The sequence below is a fragment of the Myotis myotis genome, unplaced genomic scaffold (genome assembly GCF_014108235.1).
Source record: "Myotis myotis isolate mMyoMyo1 unplaced genomic scaffold, mMyoMyo1.p scaffold_m19_p_5, whole genome shotgun sequence".
Lineage (NCBI taxonomy): Eukaryota > Metazoa > Chordata > Mammalia > Chiroptera > Vespertilionidae > Myotis > Myotis myotis.
In genome coordinates this window covers 20,917,563-20,938,730 of record NW_023416357.1, presented here as the reverse complement: position 1 = coordinate 20,938,730, position 21,168 = coordinate 20,917,563, and the positions used below count along the sequence as shown (strand labels likewise).

Genomic DNA, 21,168 nt, shown 5'->3' with positions numbered 1-21,168 from the left:
TTTATTTAGTCTTCTTTTAAAAGCAATCTAGTTTAAAAATGAGTTGCAGTTAAGAGAGAACAAAGAACATGGTACCTAAGAGTCAGATAGACAGACAGAGGAGAGGCTGGGCACTGGTCAGGGGCTTACATGCCAACTGTTCTCCACCTGGGAAATGATGTAAAATCGGTTTCTTTAGTTTTCTGTTTAATGGTCTTCTCCAGAGAGTGGAGTGGCATCTGCTCGCTTCTCCCTGGGGCCTGGCTTGGTGGTAGCCTTGGGGTCTGGCTGTGCTCCAGCGGGCATCGCACGGGCCTGCCTGCTCCGCCTGGCCCTGTCCCCACGTGGCTTCCTCTGAGTCTTCCAGCCCCGGTCCATCAGCTCCTCCTGTGTCTCCCACCAACAGGGCCGATACAGAGGCCCACACAGAGTTCAGGTCTGCAAGGAGCTGGTCTTCTGCTTTCAGAACCTTCGGGATCTCCTCTTGCAATTGCTCCCTTCCATGACCTTCCTTCCCTACCTCCGGAATCTTCCCGGAGCACCGCATGCCTGCCCTCCAGTAGAAGGTTGTCTTTGTGTGACTTTCAGGGCAGCCTTCAGGGGCTGGGGCGCCCCCTGGGTGGCGGCCCCTGCCAGCAGCTGCAGGAGGCTGGCCTCAGATTTGGACTTGAGCAGGTGGGGCAGGCGGGGCAGCAGCTGGACAGGGGGGCGGCGGAGGCGGGGCAAGGGCGGGGGTGAAGGGGCCTGTGGTAAATCTAGGGGCCGGGGCGCTGGCTCCACCACAGGGGCTGGGTTCGCAAAGTCTTGCAAGGAGGTGGAGGAGAGGGTGCCGTAGGCGGAGTCCATGGAGCAGGAGCTGCCCTCCCCGGGGCCCAGGGCCAGCAGCTCGCTGGTCAGTGTGACAGATGAGGTGGTGGTACTGAGGGACATCTCGTCTGATTGGGAGCTGAAGGGGCCGCCCTTGAACTCCTTAGAGGAGTGCGTCTCCCTGGGCTCCAGCACCACCATGGCCAGGGTCTCCGTGGAGCTGTCCGCGGCGCAGTGCTGGGTGTCCAGGCTGTTGCTGCTTTTGCGCAGGATGGTGGGGAAGCTGGAGGCGGAAGTACTACTCTCCCCACCCGCCTCTTCCTCCTCATCTTCCTCCTCATCCTCCTGCTGCTGCTCCTCCTCCTCCTCCAGGCTCTGTAGGTGCTGCTGGCTGCCCGCGTGCTCCTACGCATGCAGCTGCTGCAACTGGTTCTGGGCATTGTAAATGGAGTCCCCCCAGCCCTGGCACAGAGCCTGCCCGCTGGCCTGGAACGTGTAGGCCCCCACGCGCTGTGGAACTTGTTCAGGCAGATGAGGAAGGAGCCAGGGTCCCGCAGCTCCCGGCACACGATCTTGTCCACCAGCAGTGGTGACCTGATGACCCTGGTCCCCTCAGCATTCTTCACTGCCTTGGTCACTAAGAGTAGGTCCGTGAAGAGGAAGCAGTACACATCCATCTTGCTGTGCTTTCCCTCCTTCATCCTCAGGCTGCCCTCCAACAGCAGCTGACGCGTCTCCTCTGGGGGGCACCTGGGATGGACGGTCAGGTCCAGGTGCAGAAATTCCTTCAGGAGCTTGTCCACCTCGTACTTGCTACCCTCCACCACCTCGTAGGCGTCCATGCAGCTCACCACGGCGGCCAGCTGCTGCCGCTCCTGTCGCTGCCGCATGCACGCCTTCACGTGGTGGATGAAGCGCTCCACGGAGCTGATCATGGTGGTGACGGCCTCCTTAGCAGTGGCTCGTCCCTCTTCCTCAGCACCGACTTGAGCAGCAGCGGGTACTTGGTGAGCCGCCAGTGGGGCTTGGCGAGCATGTCGCTCAGCTTCAGCCGCTGGCACTGCTGGTGCTTCTCGGCCCACGTCACCTAGGCCGGGAAGAGGTTGTTGTCGGGCAGCAGGCTGCGCATGTACTCCATGCAGCCCTCCTCCTCCATGCAGTACCGGATGTAGGGCTTGAAGAGGGAGCCGAACATCTTGAAGCCTTTGAGGAGGTCCCGGGCTGCAGCAGCCCCCGTGTTCGCAGCGCCTTCTCCACCATCGGCGCCATCACGCTGCCCCACAGCCCGCGGTACAGAGCCCGATCTTGGGGATGTTGCTGAACAGGAGCGGGGCATGGAGGTGTCCGGACTCCTCCCCAGGGCGACCCTTCACCCGAGAGTACCCACCACTCCATTCACCCCCTCGGCCAGGCCAGCGAGGAGATCCCTCGGTGGGTCCACTGCTCTGGGAGCTGGGGAGGAGGAGACCCCGGAGGGCGAGGCCCTAAAGCAGGAGGAAGCCTTGGAAGGCAGGCAAGGAGCCCAGGACTCAAGGAGCCCCCGCCGCCACCCCGTGTCCCGCTGGGGCCTGCACCCAGGCGTGCCGTGGCTGCGGCAGGGCCACCGGCTGGGCTTGGAAGTGAGTTCTCCACGAAAAGTCCCAGCAGCCTGCTTGGTGTGGGTGGGGATTTCGGGTCACCTTGAGGGAGGCTCTGGCCTTCTCTGCTCCTCTCCTGGTGGAGCGGTGGGACTCCAGCACTGAAGTCAGAGGAGCCGCCTTCCAGCCCCCAGGACGCTTCTCAGAGTCGGAAGTTTCGCCATTGGCCTCTGCCTAGGACAGGACCTCTGCAGTCCCAGGGTGCATAAACACACAGGGCTTCCATCAGGCTCTGCTGATCCCGGGCCACTGATCCCGGGGCCGGGGGGCCTCTCAGCTCCGCTGATCCCGGGCCGGGAGGCCTCTCTACTCTGTGGCCTCAGGGCTGTTTGACTTCGCTCTACCGCTTGGAGCCTGAGTATGCAAATTAACCACCATCTTATAGCTTCTATAATTGAAACATTGTATCTTTTGGAGCTGTTGCTTCAGGAGCTCAGAGCCTCGCAGCCCCAGGCTGGGAACCTTGGCTTCCTCCATAGCTGGGGCAACCAAGCCTCCTGTTCTCAGCTGCCTAGCTGCCGGCCACCATCTTGGCTGGCAGTTAATTTGCATATCGCCCTGATTAGCCAATGGGAAGGGTAGCAGATGTATGGCTAATTACCATGTTTCTCTTTTATTAGATAGGATATATATATATATATATTATATATATATCCTATCTAATAAAAGCTTAATATGCAAATTGACTAAATGGCAGAACAACTGGTTGGCAGGGGACAGGGCTGGAGAGCAGGCGGCACCAGGCCAGCCAAGGCAGGTGCCAGCAAGCAGAGGGAGGGGACAGAGATCAGAAGGGGCAGTGGCAACTGGCAGTGGTGGCGGTGGGGCAATGGAGGGTGGGGCTGGTCGCTCCCTGGTGGAACTGGCCCCCAATCGGCCTGCCAGTAGCCTCCCATACACAGAAGCCAGACTGTGGCTTAAGCCCGCTCCCTACCTAAGCTATCAGTCGGACATCCCCCAAAGTCTCCCTGACTGCGAGAGGGCACAGGCCGAGCTGACAGACCCCCGCCACCCCAAGTGCACGAATTTTCATGCACCAGGCCTCTACCTCTAGTATGTGTGTGTGTGTGTGTGTGTGTGTGTGTGTGTATATATATATATAAGCCAGGGTCATAAGGACCAAAGTCTAGACCAGACCGGAAGTTAGTGCTGGGTTACCATGGAGACCCAGCACTGACTGGGGCCACTGCGGAGCCCCAACCCAGCACTGCCTGCCTGCCTATGGGGCTGCTGATCAGGCCTGGAGAGAGGCCTGCAGAGAGAGAGGCAGGGCCTGATCCGTAGCCTCTGTGGCAGCCGTTGATCAGAACTTGCCTCTCTTTCTCTCCCAGCCTGCCCAACAGCCACACCTCCATTTCTCTCCAGGCCTCCACTAGTGCTGCTGATCAGCCTCACCTTTCTGATTAGCCCCGCTGATAGGCATGGAAACTGACCAATCAGAACCAAATCTGGGTCAATTGTGAGGATCCAATGGCTGCCTAGGAGGCGGAGCTTTTGATGCTGACTGGCATAGATACTGACCAATCAGAACCAAATTGGCCGGCAGAGGAGGGCAGTTGCGGACGAGATCAGGCCTGCAGGGGAGGGCAGTTAGGGGCGATGAGGCAGGCAGAGGCAGTTAGGGGTGATCAATCAGGCCAGCAGGGGAGGGCAGTTAGGGGAGATCAGGCAGGCAGGCCGAGGGGTTAGGGCAGCCATGGGAAAACTACGGCCCATGGGCCGGATCCGGCCCGTTCGGCTGTTCTATCCGGCCCGTGGAGCCGAAAGAGCGGAGGGTTCTCTTGCTCTCCCCTCCGCTCCTTCACCAGCAGCAGTGTTAACAGGTATTAGTTCACACAAACACTCCATCCATGCTTTTGTTCTGGCCCTCCGGTCCAGTTTAAGAACCCATTGTGGCCCTCAAGTCAAAAAGTTTGCCCACCCCTGGGTTAGGGGCAATCAGGCAGGCAGGCAGGTGAGTGGTTAGGAGCCAGAGGTCCCAGATTGTGAAAGGGGTTCCAACCGCCAGTTTAGGCCCGATCCTATAGGGATCGGGCCTAAACAGGCAGTCAGATATCCCCTGAGGGGTCTCCGATTGGAGTGTTGGAGTGGGTGCAGGCTGGGCTGAGGGAACCTCCCACTCCGTGCATGAATTTTGTGTACTGGGCCTCTAGTGTGTGTGTGTGTGTGTGTGTTTGTGTGTGTGTGTGTGTGTGTGTGTGTATATATATATATATATATATATATATATATATATATATATATATAATTTCCTGAGGGAAAAGGAATTCTTCCAGAAGACTAATGTAGAAATTCTGCCTGTGTTTCTTGCCTGCCAGCTACCCTACAGATTTCAGACATCCTAGCCCCCACAATCATGGGAGCCAATTCCTTAAAATCTCTTTCTCTCTCTTTCTGAGGCACTAAATACATTTAGATAATGTTCTTGTTTTTATGTTCTATACACTGGATAGATGTAATATGCTAGGGAAAGATTCCCCAGCCAGCAGTGTCTTCCTCTGCCAATGAGTCCTCCACCCAGATTTTGGAATGATCTTCCAATGGAATAAAGCCCTAATAATAATAATAATAACAGTAAAAACATTGATAACTGAAATTTGATTAGAATTAGGCACTATGTTTACTACCTAATTTTTATTATTTTACTTAAACTTGACAAACCCATCAAAGATATATTTATGTATCCCTATATTTCAAATATGAAAATCAAGATTTATAGAGGTCAAGTAATTTGTCCAAGGTGAAACAGTCATTACTGTAGAAGCTGGATTCAAGCCAAGTTCTTCCGTCACAAGGTTAACATTTAAAAGTTTTTCTCCAGCTAAGGCATCTGGCTCACATCTTTCACCTTCCTTTTCCTCAGTAACACTTTGTTCATTCTGCCTGAAAAATCCGTGCACTTTAAGATTGTTTGTATCTTTCCCCTATTTCCTACCTGGTACATCTGGCAAACTGTTTCAAACACTGTAGGATCCTGTAAAAGCAGCTTTCTCTGGGAAAGCTCCCCTGCCAACCAATCGACCTGGAGACAGCGTGCTTCCTGCTCCTGTGTCAGGGAAGCAACACGCACACACACACACTCACTTCTATTATAGCAGTTGTTATATTCTGCCTTGGCTATTTTGCCTGCTTCTTAGGAATCTATAATATATAAAGTCAAAAGAAGGGCATGCCCTATTTTTCTTTCTATTCAGTTATCTAGCTGACACATGGAATGAATATTTGAGAAATGAATGCATGAATGAAGTGATTTTGGGTACAAAATCTTTTAAAAAAAAGTTTTTGTTTTTAAAATGCCAGCAATATAGTGATTTATAAATTATTAATTGATTTTTAGCATATTGGCTAAAAATGTTGATAATAAGAGCTAGGTTAAAGTGAGATAAAATATATGCTCTTGATTAAATTACATATTTCTTGAATTTACAGATTTTGAAAAAAAAGAGAAAGAAGCTAGCTAACTCATGACTTAAATTGATTAGACATTCTAGAACTTTTGAAATCCAGAAGATAATTATACAAATTTCTACATAGCTTTATATCTCTGACCCAAGGGTCAAAAAGAAAGAAAAATAAAACTTTCTAACTTCAGGCAAAACTAAGCATCCCACTAATTGCTAGGAGTCATTTATATTATATAAGCATAAAATTCTGCTACTAATGAACTACTTTATGTATGCCTAATTATTGTAAAAAATGTAAATGGCTTTATGCAAATGCAAGGACTCGTGAGAAGTTATAAAAGAAAGTATGAAACACAGGTTATCAAATAGAACATCAGACTATAAAGTATGATGATTTTGCTTATTTCTTCATGTGATACAAATTAAAACAATCTTGCATGTGAAAAACAGGATTTCTTTTTTATTATGAATGTGCATAGTAATTTGAGATTCTGCAGACAAATAAATTTAAATTTCCTTTTAACTCCAATTCATTAGTCAAAGCACAAGTCCATAGAACAGCTAACAATAAAAGAAAGTCCTATGGGGCATTATCAATAATATGCTTTTTAAAAAAGTTGTAATTTTAAAAATCCCAGGGTTAGTCTCTGACCTTTTTTTAGTATTTCTGGGCTTAAAGACACACTACGTCCTTAATATACCCCTGTTTTAAAATAGGTAATATGAGGATGAGAATAATTTATTTTTTTCAAATCTCACAAGGCTGACAGAAATGTCAAATATAATAATCCTTATGAGTTTTAAAAATAATAAAACATTACATTTATATTGCTAATATAATATTATTAATTCTATAATTTTTTTGACAAAAATGGAAGATTACTTCAGAACACAAAGTGAAGAATAAGAATGGAAAAATCATGAAGAAAGAACATTTAATGAATGTTCGAATGTTTCTGGGAAATGTGGGTTGCTTTTTTTTAAACTCTGGTTTAGAAGTTCATACTATGCTAGATTTTTAGAACAGTAGTGTGAAATACATGCTTCGAGGAAAGACTTTTTTGGAAGGAGACAAGTTATACATTCCTCAGATTGGCTGCTTCAATCCAAATATCGATGACTTGGCAGAAGGCTGAGGCTGAAGCAGTACATTTTAAAGGAGTCCTGATCAAGTAACAAGACTCAGAGTGTGCAAACCATTTGTGTTGGAGAAAGACAAGGTCTCAACGGAGTCTTTCTGTCAACTTCAGAGACAAGAGGTGGCATTGAGTTAAGTTGTCTCAGATGATTCTTGAATAGAGCTGAAGAGGGAATCTTTTCATTCTGGCTCTTAAAGCAGAGACTTGATTATTAAAATATATATATATATATATATATTATGTTAATTAGATCAGACAGCTAAACGACCTTCCAGACATCAGTTTGGATGTTCTTCTGGACTAAGCTGTGGTGGTGAGGGTGAGACAGAGGTGGTTAGGGGTGATCAGGCAGGCAGACAGATTGGTTAGGGGCAATTAGGCTGGCAGGAAAGTAGTTAGGAACCAGCAGTCCTGGATTGCAAGGGGGATGTCCAGCTGCCGGTTTAGGCCCGATCCCCCAGGCAGTCAGACATCCCCTGAGGGGTCCCAGATTGTAAGAGGGTGCAGGCTGGGCTGAGGGACCCCCATCCTTGTGCATGAATTTCATGTATATATATGAAATTTCATGTATATATTCATATATAAATTTCATGTATATATATGAATTTCCAGTATATATATATATATATATATATATATATATATAATTTTTTTTGTTAATCCTCACTCAATAATATTTTTATATTGATTTTTTTTTAAAGAGAGAGTGAAAGAGAGAGGGAGAGATAGAGAGAAACATTGATGTGAGAGAGACACATTGATTGGTTGCCTCCTACACACACCTTGACCGGGGCCGGGAAACCTGCAACCAAGGTATGTGTCCTTGACTGGAATCTAATCTGGGGCCCTTCAGTCCATGGGCCGACACTCTATCCACTGAGCCAAAATTGCTAGGGCTAGAATATCCTATCTAATAAAGATGTAATAAGCAAATTGACCATTACTTTGCAACAAAGATGGCAGTGCCCATAGCCACAAGATGGCGGCGCCCAGTCCCCTCAGCACCACCAAAGTCCCCCAGTCTTTTAAGCCCTCACTGCAGGGGCAAGGGGCAAGCAGCAACCCAGCCCCCTGAGGCAAGCAGATAGCAGGGCGCTGCTTGCCCCTTTTCATGGTGCCGAGGGGCAGGCAGGCCCCTGCATATATCAGACAGCAGGGCCCTGCTTGCCCCTGGCCACAGCAGTGAGGGACAAGCAGGCTCTTGCAGAAAGCTGATACCAGGGCCTGCGGTGGCATCAAACAGGCAGGTCCACAGAGAGCAGAGGACCACGAGGAGCGGGCCTAAGCCATCAGTAGGACAACCCCTGAGGGCTCCCAGATTGGAGAGGGTGCAGGTCGGGCTGAGGGACCCATGCCAGCATGCACTGGTCCTCTAGTATTTTAATTAATTTCAGAGAAGAAGTGAGAGGGAGAAGGAGAGAGAGAGAGAGAGAGAGAGAGAGAGAGAGAGAGAGAGAGAGGCATCAATGATGAGAGAATCATTGATCGGCTGCCTCCTGCACATCCCACATAGGGGATCGAGCCCGCTACCTGAGCATATGCCCTTGACAGGAAAAAAATCCAGGACCCTTCAGTACACAGGCTAACCCTCTATCACTAAGCCAGACCAACTAGGGCAAACTCCCTCTGATTTCAATATCTTTGCAATAAGCACTAGCACTTGCCAATTAAAAAAATTATTTTTATAATTGAATTTATGTGGAGAGAGGCACTATATGACAATGAGGTATTATCAAAAGGAAAGCCAGTTTCTCTCGATGTTTATGGCAAAGAATTTCTCCATTACATAAATTTTGAAACACTATACATTGCTCGTATGTAGTTATATGTATTTAGTATATGCATTTAGATGAAATTATGTTGTAGTATTCTTAACAAATGTCCCTATAGTAAAAATTAAGTTATTTTTATTACTAATTTTAAAACAAATCACATTTAAGAATTTTATAGTAGTGTGGTGTTTGAGGGGATAGAGAGGTTGGGTGATATGAAGGAAGGTATAGGGAGATAAATGGTGATAAATGGAGACTTACTTGGGGTGGTGAATACATTATAAGGTGTACTGATAATGTGTTGTAAAATTGTGCACTGTATAATTTTGTTAACCAGTGTCACCCTAATAAATTCAATGAAAAATAATTTTAATAATTTTAGAATATATATTTTTCCAAAAATCTCAGGAGTTTAATGATTATAAAGTGATACATGAACAGATATAGGATTTAAATATATCGCCGAAACCGGTTTGGCTCAGTGGATAGAGTGTTGGCCTGTGGACTGAAAGGTCCCAGGTTCGATTCCGGTCGAGGGCATGTACCTGGGTTGCGGGCACATCCCCAATAGGAGATGTGCAGGAGGCAACTGATCGATGTTTCTCTCTCATCGATGTTTCTAACTCTCTATCTCTCTCCCTTCCTCTCTGTAAAAAATCAATAAAATATATTTAAAAATAAATAAATAAATAAATATAATTCAAAATAAGACTAAGCTCTGAACTGTATTATAGAGGCTCAGATGTACACATTATGTTAATAGTAATAAATATTAAGAAGAGAAGATTATCTACACTAATAAAAGAGAAACATGCAAATTGGTGTCACTCCACTATGCCCGTCAGCCAATCAGAGCAACTATGCAAATTAACCCAACAAAGATGGAGGTTAATTTGCATACACAGGCATAGAGTGAAGGCTAAAGGCTCTGGCAGGAGTGAAGATTAGTATATGTGCTGCCGAAGCAAGCACAGGAGTGAAGATTAAAGATTGAAGAGGCTTGGCTTCTCCACTGTGGCTGGACCAAAAGCCTGGGTCTCAGGTGCCAGAGGAAAACCGGTGCCAGCAGCCATGGGAAGGAAGGCCTATAGCACGAATCTTCGTGCAACGGGCTTCTAGTATGATGATAAAGAAGAAAAAGGGGATGAGGATGAAAGTGAACTCCAGTCTTCAGGACAGCCTAGACTTCTCTTCCCTGATCTTTTACACATTTGGTACATGCTTCTATATACGCACTAGCACATGTTTCACTGCACTGTATTTATTTATTTCATTGCCTATTTTCCCCATTGAAGTTTTAGCTGGAAAAAGCAAATGCTCCTTCTTGATGGCCCAGGTTGCATGCTCATGATGCAACACATGGTCTGACACACTGGAAGTAATTAATCAAGATTTTAAAATTAATTACTGAGGAAGAATGAGCAATCAAGCAAAAGTGGAGTGGGATAGGCTGGGGGATAAGAGAAAAAGAAAAAAAAATAAAGATGGTTGATATTATCCTAAATAATAAAGAGGCAATATGCAAATTGACTGTCACACCCTTGCACAAGATGGCCACCTCCATGTGATCACAAGATGACCACCACAAGATGGCTGGCAGGGGAGGACAGTTGGGGATAACCAGACCTTCAGGTGAGGGCAGTTGGGGGCTACCAGGCTGGCGTGTTGGGGGGTGGTAATCAGGCCTGTACTGGCTCTCAGACATCCCCTGAGGGGTCCCAGGTTGGAGAGGGTGCAGGCTGGGCTGAGGGACACCCTCCACCCCCTCAGTGCACAAATTTCATGCACTGGGCCTCTAGTCAATAATAAGAGAGAATCATTGATGGGCTGCCTCCTATACAACCCACACTAGGGATTGAGCCCACAGCACAGGCATGTGCCTGAAATAGAATGGAACCATGACTTCCTGTTTCATAGATTGACATTCAACCACTGAGCCACACAAGTTAGGCATTATTCAGCTCTCCAAATAAGAAACAAGAGGATCAATGAACTACTAATAGAAAAATACACACCAAGTGAGCACACTTAGAGTAATGAGTGGTGAGTGGAAGTCAGTGAATGTGATAGATTGTTATGTAAGGGCAAAAATAATTGTGCCAAATGTTAAAATAAATGAAGTACCATAAATTTTCCCTGAGAACCTATTAAGAAATGCAAAACAAATATTTTATTTTTTCTGATTGTATAGTCAGTTAGAAAAAGTTTGTTGATTATGGTGGGGAGACACATTGAAGCAAGAGAAACATTCAATTAGTCATGAGTTGCCTGAGAGGTTTTGCTTGATTGGGACAATGGATTTGTTTCACTTTAGGTCTGTACCGTTAGGAATGGGAAATTACTGTTTGAGATATGTACTCTGTGCCAATTCCAATTCACCAAGAGCAGAGCGGCTGTAAATTTCAGAAAAAAATCTATTCTGGGGCACCATGGGGAAAGTTACAATAAGGCTGATGAAGGTTAAACAGACCATATCTTTTAGATGATGCTACAAATCTATAGCAAGTTCAAGCCAATAAAAACAAGCTATGTCTCTGGTTGAAAGGGAATGAAAAAAAAGCCTGTTTAGGATTATTGCAAATGATAAAATCTTTTTAAAAAGTGATTAAGTCTGTGACTTAATGAGAACTTACTTTCTGTGGCATTTATTGTATCTGAATGTGTTTTATTCTGTGTGTGTTTTTATGCTTATGTATAACTACCTGTAACTGTGTTTTATTTTTTTAATAAAGTTCTTAAAAAGTGATTGACCATAGTATGGGAGCCAAGGGAGGCTTACAACATCTATATCATAACCTTGCATGTAGGAGTCACAAAATATTTCAATTGTAATAGTGTCTGTTAAAAAATATTATTAATAAAGTAAACAGAAGGTCAACTGGGCAGAAGAAACTTCCCCAGATATTCCAGCAATAGAGAAAAAGCAAGAGAACATTTTTTTAAAGGCATGTAATAGGAAGAAATCTACCTCAGAGAAGATATTGATTACCATTATGTTTTAATTGGATCACGTAATGCTAAAGTGGGATTTGTTTTCCTATTTCATTTGATTCCGTGTTTTTCTTTGAAATGTACCGTTCTGCTTTCTTTCTCCTACCTGACTCTCAAATAGTTTGTTTTATGTTTTTTTAAAGTAACCCTCTACAGTGTTTTTACATGTCTTGTGATAACTTTTGTTCCCAATTCTATTTTCAAGGATGTTTGTATAGCAAAGAGCCTTAGAGGATAGAAATAGTTCCCCTTTGGGGACAGAGGACAGATGATGAGTCTGAGAAGGATAATGTCTCCATCTGGGGCACAGTTGATCAGGTTTGTTAGTAACCATCTCATAAAATGTTGTTTTTTATAGACTTAGAGCTCCTCACCTGTTGCACAGATCCCCTGTCAGTGCACTCTGTAGTCGAGCTTACTTCCAGATTGTCCCACAGTAGAGCTTGGAGGGCCAAGTGGAAGCCAATGCAAATATAAATTCATGCTGCCTACCATTCAGTGAATAATAAACTCCCTTATTTGTGGTCCAGGAATCTCATGTCCTCTGCCAGAATCTGCAACTGTGGCAGATTATAGTTCTTTACACATTTGTAATGGCAAATTCTTCTATTTTGAGGAATGGCACAAGGAGAACACATATGGAATATATGTATGTCCTGAAAACCTGATGATAAATAGCAGAAGTAATAGCCTTTTGAATGTAATTAGAAGAATATGTTTATTTTAAATATATCAAGAAAGTCCTCTTTGAGTAAGAAAAGTCTTTGTTTAAAAAAACACACACAAAAGGGGACATTTGAGACCCTTTCAACAATAAAGATAAAATTAAAAAATAATATTTTGATAATATCCAAAAAAATGAAAAATAGTATTTATTTTGGATAAACAAGTTAGTAAATGTATCTACTTTGTGCTGGGACAATGTGTGTCAATGTACAAAGATGAATAGTCCTCTATTTTTTTAAGAAGGTGAGGGGTGTTCTTAGGAAACCTAAGCTAAGATTAAACTGTGATCATCCTGTAGAACTTGTTTTTTTTTTAGATAACATTAAAATAAAATTAAAAATTTCCATTATTTCCACATTTTGAACAAACACCTAGGAAGGATTCCCTTTCTTGGTCAAAACTATCTGAGCAGCCCAGCCGGTGTAGCTCAGTGGTTGAGTGTCAACCCAGGAACCAAGAGATCACAGGTTCAATTCCTGGTCAGGACACATGTCCAGGTTGTGGGCTCGATCCCAGTTGGAGGCAGCCAATTGATGATGTTTCTCATCTCATCGATATTTCTATCTCTCTATCCCACTCCCTTCCTCTATCTTTAAAAGTCAATAATAACATTAAAAAAAACAAACCACTATCTGAGTATTGGTCATTGTCATCTCTTGTGTCCCCAGCCACATTCATCATGAAGGTGAATGTTCAGATTGTGAGAGCTTCCTGAGAAGCTGTTGACCAGTTAGTTGGTTATCACCTGTAATTCCTTCCTTAGTCACTGCACATATTCATGTGCCCAAAAATGGGGGTTGATGAGAGTCCTCAGGATTATTCAATGGCCAACTAAAAACATTTCACCAATATTTCTGATTTCTTCTGTCTCGTCGACCTATGTTTTTCTGATTTACCTATTTAAATACATTGGGGACATTTTATACTGAAAGGGCCATACCATAATTAAAAAATATAAATTCTTTTGAAAATAAAAATTCACAGTGATTTATGATGAAAAGCAGCTTATATTTAGTTGTTTAATATAGTCAGTGGGCTTCTGTGACTATTTTATGGATCACAGCATTCTGTCTGCTCTGTGTGTGATATAATTCATTGAATGAACCTAGAATATTACATATATTTTTAATGATCCTGGTCTTTTTTCTTGATTTTCTCTTATAATTAAACAATCAAATGATTGCCCTCTAATTTGTCATCACACATTAATCTTATTTCAGTACATAATCAAAGAAGTCTTCTATTTATGTAAATACAAATATATGAGGTAGTCATCAACTAATTTTTCTGCAGTGAATCTAAGTGAAGATTCTATTACAGAATTTCCAACTCTCTTTAACTCATCCTGAGCATTTAAATTTGTTTCTCAACTTTAAATATATTCCTTTCCTCTCCAACCAAAATGAGGTAAATGTCAGACTTTGGATTCGATTTAAATTTACACCAAGCTCTTTCATCTCAAATGCACACATCTCATCGGTGGCTGCTTATCATTGAGATGACTGAAAGCAATTGCTTTAAGTGCCTAACTCAATATATCTACATCCATCTGTAGAACTTTGGTGCCACACTCATATATATCACCTTGCTCCCTGCCTCTGCGATTTTCTCTATGGAGAATATAAGTCTCATAAGACATACTCTTGGCATTTGTCTTGAATTACTGTATTAACCTAACCCTGCTGCCTTTCCCACACAAGATTGAATAAAGAAATTACAGTCAAGTGTCAAAAATTGAAGAGTTGGGAAAAGAATAATGACATACTGAGTATTTGTTATATAAATGAAAGCTAATACATACTTCTGAAGAAAAGATGCTTGAGTAGACTTTATTCCCTTAAGTACCAAAATGTTTTTCTTGTCCACTAATCAACTTTCCTGGTCAAGTGCAGCTGACCCAAGATAATTTATATGGTTAATTTTTATATATGAGAATATAAGACAGAGAATGAACAAAATAAGTAATGATCAAAATTCTCCTAGAATAATGAATCAATGTATATATATGAAATGTAAATATGAATGTCACCAATAGTTTTTACCTTAACAATATTATGGGTTGATATTGTCACAGTAGTCTGGTCATGTTTTTGACAAGGTAATCATAGCAAATTTAAATATGTCAAATTCCTCCCTAGACACAGGCTCTTTCACCATGTAACACTCTCTCAGTGGTCTGTGAAATAATCATAGATTCTGGTTCAAAATAGATAGAAGTGAAATGAATTACTTTTCAAATTGTCTATTTTTTTCAATACATTCCAGTACTCTGCTATGAAAAGGTTTCCCAAAAGTCTGTAAAGACTATCCAAAATGTTGTTGTGCTTATAGAATATCATTATTTGTTGTTTTTAATAAGAATTGGATTAGCTTAATATTTTTACGGCAAACCAAATACTAATTAATTTCTCATAAGTTTCATCCTTGAAAATTATTTTTATGAGTTACTTAGGTGTGAACAGATGTCACTAAGTCTTCCTGTAAATCAGTTCCAAGTAAGGTGGCATTTACTGTGATGTTACATGTTGAACTATTTCCAAACATCATCTATTAACACACTACCATTAAGCCATATCCTGGCACCGGTGTCTTAGGTAAAATAACATTTCTTACCCTCAAGGTAAGGAGATCAAGACCCACCTGCAGTGGGACCAGGGCAGGCCTCTGTGGGCTTAGGAGCTATTCTGCCTTGTGCTCCCAGGAAAGGTCAAGAAACCTCCCTTTCTGAGGGAGCACCTTGTCGCCTGTCCTGCACCCAGCTCCTTGAGTTTGGGAAAGGCCCATCATGTACAAGTCTTTAGCTGCATTTGGGGTTATGGTGGAGCTGCAAGCACCCCTCAGAGTTGTATGGGGCAGCTTCATCCATAGCACTGAACTTGCTTCTCTGCTTCTTTCTTCCAACTATACAGTGTTTTCATCAGCAAAATGCAGAGAAGTTATTCTGTCAGTTGTTGTGTGAAGACTCTGCTTCTTCCAGATGATGTTGCTCAGTGGTTGAGCATACACTTATGAACCAGGAAGTCACACTTCAGTTCCCAGTCAGGGGAACATCCAATGTGGGGCCTGCAGGAGTCAGCAATCAATGATTCTCTGTCATCATTGATGTTTCTCTCTCTCTCTCCCTCTCTATTCCTCTCAGAAATCAATAAAAACATTGGCGGCGGGGGGGGGGGGTACTCTGCTTCTTCACCTTCAGTTACCGTACTTGCAACAGCCCTAAAGAAATGAAGATTCTTGAGACAATATGTTTAGAATCCAGTGGAGCCCCCCGGTAGCTCTTTGTCCTGCTGTAATCAGGAAGGGACTTGTGCAGCAGCCCTGGCCTGACGAGGGTATGATTGTTGAGGGTTCATGTCCGTCAGGAGTGGAAACTTGGGTTATTACATCAGGTAAGCCATTAAAACCAGAGGAGGTGTTAGCTGCAGACGTGGGGATTTGAATGAATAGTAGAAGAGGTAAGGGTAAGAATTGGTTACAGTACTGAGGCCAACTATAGGAAGTTCCCTCGCATTCCAAACACCCCTCCCTGAAGAAAGGCCCACCGGAACTATGAAGGAGCTGCTCCCTGAACCTGTAGAGAAAAGAATGCAATATGGACAAGAGAGGACATGGAAATGCACTGCTCAGCTCTCCTGCTGTGGGATCCTAAATGACTGCTGACTTCCTGTCTCCACAACTATGTTTGTGCAGTTGCCACACCCTGTTAACTGCCATGACCATGAATGGCAAGGGCACTGGGATCAGTCTATTATGAAGAGAAGCAGGATACCTCTCATGGCAACCTTGGTTGGGGAATTAGAAGTCCATCTGCATTTGCCAGTTGGTCTTACCCAAAGACAGTAAACTTTCTTCTATCTCCATGAGAGCAGGGAGTTTTACAACTTGGGGCAAGGTGCCCATGGGAGTGAGGTCCTATCCTCCCCCAGAGCCTGAGAAAATAGAGGCACTACCTTCTTTTGTGACTACATTTCAAAGGGGGGCCTCCTCAGCCCTTAAGAAAGACAGTCCTGGTTTGTAAAATTGGCAAAAAAAAACTTATTTAAAAGATTGACACCTCAAAAAAGCAAAGACATCAGAATGCCATGTTTTCTAAAGTGAATGCTCTAAGAAACAGGAAGGGAGGGGCCTCTAAGGTTAGGCCATTTGGATTCAGTAAAGGCCAGGATTTATCAGAGATAAGGCAGGAAGTAAACTGTCTAATGTTTAGGCTACCCTGGTCACCTCCCAGGACCCTTCTCCCCTTCATTGCTCCACGCCTTACCTTCTCCCCATCAGCAAATATCTTGCATGCACATCTCTCTTCCTCTTCATAGTCTCTTCTTCTCAGAGGACAAAAACTAACACAACACAATATTATAGGCATCTATTTTACGAATAAACCACATAATTCACTTAAGATGTGGTTTGCCATGCAGTACCTGAAAGTATCGGCGAGTTTGTTGGCACATAAATACCTTGCTCAATTAAAAACTCGATCTTGATTGATGCAGTTACTGTTCTGAGCAAGTTATGAGCTTGGTGAACACAGGGTACTGGATTCAGTTCCCACGGGCCACCCATCTTGGATCCCGGCTCCAACAAAAGTCAGTTTTGGCTATTGTTATCCTTATTGCCACTGTTCCATACTTCTATCTTTCTTTGTCAATTATAGTGGTCTTCTTGTCTTCCAGCTTTATTCTTCTTATCTTCTGAATGGAAACATGTGCATGTGCATGCACACACACACACACCACACAAATACACTCACACACACACAAACACATACACAAATGGGTTCAGACATCCTCATTTAAGAATCACAGTGTGAATTCCCTTAACATTTTTGTGGTATTTAAATGAAGGTGATTCTAAAGATAACTGTTATTTACCATAAAAAGCAGATGTTAGGAAAGATTGGATATGTACTTTATTGATTATATGTTACCATGTGAGTAATATAGGCATGACAAATGATAACTTCTCTCACCATTTGTATCATTTTGCAGACTTTATTTTTAGGAACTTCATTTAACCCACCATGATATTAATGATGACTTATAATAATTGCTAAAATTTTTAGTCAATCATTGGCACACTTTCAATTATTTGAATATATGGGGCATAAAAAATTAATTTTCAGTTCTCATTTTAATATTTTTCATTATTCAGCCTGCAGAAGTTCTCCATCTCCACCCGCCACACACACACACACACACACACACACACACACACTCAGCAGCAGAGCCATTTCTATGATACTTTCTTTTTCCTCTTCTTGTATTATGTAGAGTTAAGGGAATCTTGAAAGAAACTCATATTATTTGGGGCCATAATATGCTTGTAACCGGGCTAGAAATCTCACATATATCATTTAATATTCTCAACACACTGTGTGATTGGCATTACCATCCATGTTTGTAAAGAGATTAAAAATTTAATCTGAGAAAAAAAAAAACTCCTTCAGGTTCCTAATGAGAAAATTGTTGAGCCAAGAATGAAGTTCAGGCCTATCTGACTCCAAAGGCCATGCCTTCCCACTCTAGGACTTATCTCCTTTTCCATTATACTATTAAAGTCAACAACCAATGAATGAGTATAAACTTAGCAGTATGTATTACAGTGACATGTTTACATATGTTATTAGCATTAAAATAAACTAATGGTTATTGCTCTATTACTATGATATATGTTGTATAGTCTTAATGGTTATTGCAATATTAATAAGACATGAAGAGAATTATGTAGTGGTGATTGCCACTTTAAGAAGATGTATGAAGAGGTTTATTGGCTCCAAAAAAATACGCTGAAGAAAACACTGTAATAATGCATATTCTAAGAGTAGCACTGCTGGATGGTTATGGATAACAAAAGTAATTTCACTGGAAAGTTTTAATGTTTGTTAAATGTACAGTTAAAATGATATGCTTAAAGAGATGATATACTTAAATGATGTCCTTGTCTTCAGACTCTCCCTGCTTTAGTCCATATACTAGAATCCTCTGTTTTCTCAAATACATCTTTGATTGTATTAAATCAGTTTTCCCAGTTTCATTAGTCCCATTTCCTTCAGCACTGACAGGAGAATAAAGAGCAAGGTCTGTAATCTGATACAATAAGCCATTCATGACCTGACTCTCATCTAAGTTTCCACTTTCCAACCCTGTATTTTTTCCCTTTTTGAATAAATTTGATTTACTCTCTCTACACAAACCCTAGTTACATATTATCTCTTCTACTAAATTGCCCTTGTCTGCCTTATACATAAAAAAAGTCCTCCCTGCTTTTAATCAGATTATACAACTTGTTAACACCTAGTTCCCAGGTTATCTCATGAATATGCATATGTTAGAAGTATTTCTATATAGTATGTGAAGTAGTATTTTTCAACACACATTGTAAGTGTGTATTGCTTAGATATAGGAATACAAATAACTTTCTTATAATCAATATATGATGGGGCTCTTTGGTGAGGGAACTGATTGTCTAGGAGTTTGGTAGATTCATCCCTTTGGATGGAGAAGTTACTAAGCATGATAGCAGGGTTGGGGGCAGAGAAGAAGGCTGATTCATGGGAAGTTTCTAATCATTCTCAAAATATGTCTGTTTCACAGTCATCAAATTAAATCTTATAAATATTATATTTCTGCATCATTCTATTTACATAAAATCTGTATTTCTTAGGGCTAATTGTATTGAAAAATCATCATCGTCACTATCATAATTATATACTTGGAGTTCTTAATAAAAATACTTCTACTCTAACCTATTCATTAGGTCCTCCTCTACTCCAATGTTCTTTTTTTTTGTAAATAAAGTTTTATTGGAACACCTTCTCCATTCATTATTTGTTTTCTATGATTACTTTTCCACTATAACAGTAGAGTCAAGAAAACAAAGGCTTTATAGCTGGCAAACCTAAAATATTTACTACATAGTCCTTTAAGAAAAAGGTTGCCAACCATACTCTTGAATATCTCTTCACTTCCCATGATCCTACTTTCCTCAAACTGCCTCTCTCTGTTCCTAATATATCACTAGCACTTTATTTTTTTAAATGATTTTTATATTTCAATTACAGTTTTAATACAATATTAGATTAGTTTCAGGTGTACACCCCAGTGATTAGACCTTATATATAACTTATTAGGTGATCATCCTGATAAATCTTGAAACCATCTGACACCATAAATAGTTATTAGAATATTATTATTGACTATGTCCCCTAGGAAGTACTTTACATCCCCATGATTATTCTGTAACTACTATTTTTTTACTTCTTAATCTCTTTACCTTTTCCACCCATCACCCCAATACTCCTCCCATCTGGCACCTGTCAAAATATTCTCTGTAACTATGAGTCTGTTTCTGTTCTGCTTGTTTGTGTTATTTATGGCAAAATTATATTAATATACATGTTTATAAGTACATATATAAACACTTGAGGACATAAATATGCATATGTACACATATGTGAGATACATTATATATATATATATATATACTAGAGGCCTGATGCAGGCTCGGCCCTTGTAGCCCCAGCTGCCTCGGCCCTCACAGCCCCAGCTTCATCTGGAAGGTCATCTGGATGGTCATACTGCTATTCAGTCTAATAAGCATATTAGCTTTTTATTATATAGGATAATTAATACAAACCTATGTTTCTTAATCTGTTTTGGCAACTAATGTTCATTCTCAAGTAAGATAACAGGTCAGTTATGAAACAGTCTCTAACATAATACCAAAATTCACCAAATTGATTGTTGCTCAATTAAAAGAGCCATACTTTGAGCACTTTATTTCACTAAATTGTCTAATTTGTTTATTCAATGTGCTCACTTGAATAGCTAGATGAATGTTTTCTAAAATACAGAAAAATTAGAAGCCAAGGTTGAATTACCATTATGATAACTATAAGACAGTGATGGCGAACCTTTTGAGCTCGGCGTGTCAGCATTTTGAAAAACCCTAACTTAACTCTGGTGCCATGTCACATATAGAAATTTTTTGATATTTGAAACCATAGTAAAATAAATATTTATATTTTTGATATTTATTTTATATATTTAAATGCCATTTAACAAAGAAAAATCAACCAAAAAAATGAGTTCGCATGTCACCTCTGACACGCGTGTCATAGGTTCGCCATTACTACTATAAGACATTAGTTTTGTAACTAGACAAATATTTTTTGCACTATCCTAAAATAAGGCAATATATTATAAATTCTGAATTATTCCATTTGTAAATTATTATTTTAAAAATATGTTTATTGATTTCTGAGAGGAAGGGAGAGAAAGATAGAAACATCAATGATGAGAAAGGACCATTGATTGGCTGCCTCCTGCAAGCCCCCTATTAGGGATAGAGCCCTCAACCCAAGCATGTACCCTTGACCATAATTGAACCTGGGACCCTTCAGTCTGCAGGCCTACAGTCTATCCATTGAGCCAAACTGGCCAGAGCTGGAAATTATTAAAAAATAACACAACACTAAGAATCAAATTACAAGAATGCTAAATCATATCAACAAGTGAAAACTGTATATGTATCAGTGAAATGGTTTAGAGTGATGTCAATATATTTAATTTTAAATATTTCTGGTTCATGTATAAAATAATGAAAGTAAAAATATATATAGTATATAAGTATAGAGCATATCTTTGATAATTTATAGAAAATGTTTTCCATATTTTTCTTTCAAAATAATAACACAAACTAAAGAGAGCATCATTCA

General features: G+C 41.7%; 1 pseudogene; it reads right to left on the bottom strand.

Annotated features, from left to right (window-relative positions):
• Window positions 1-495: 495 nt before the first annotated feature.
• On the bottom strand, window positions 496-17,015 carry LOC118655967 (annotated as a pseudogene).
• Window positions 17,016-21,168: the final 4,153 nt, after the last annotated feature.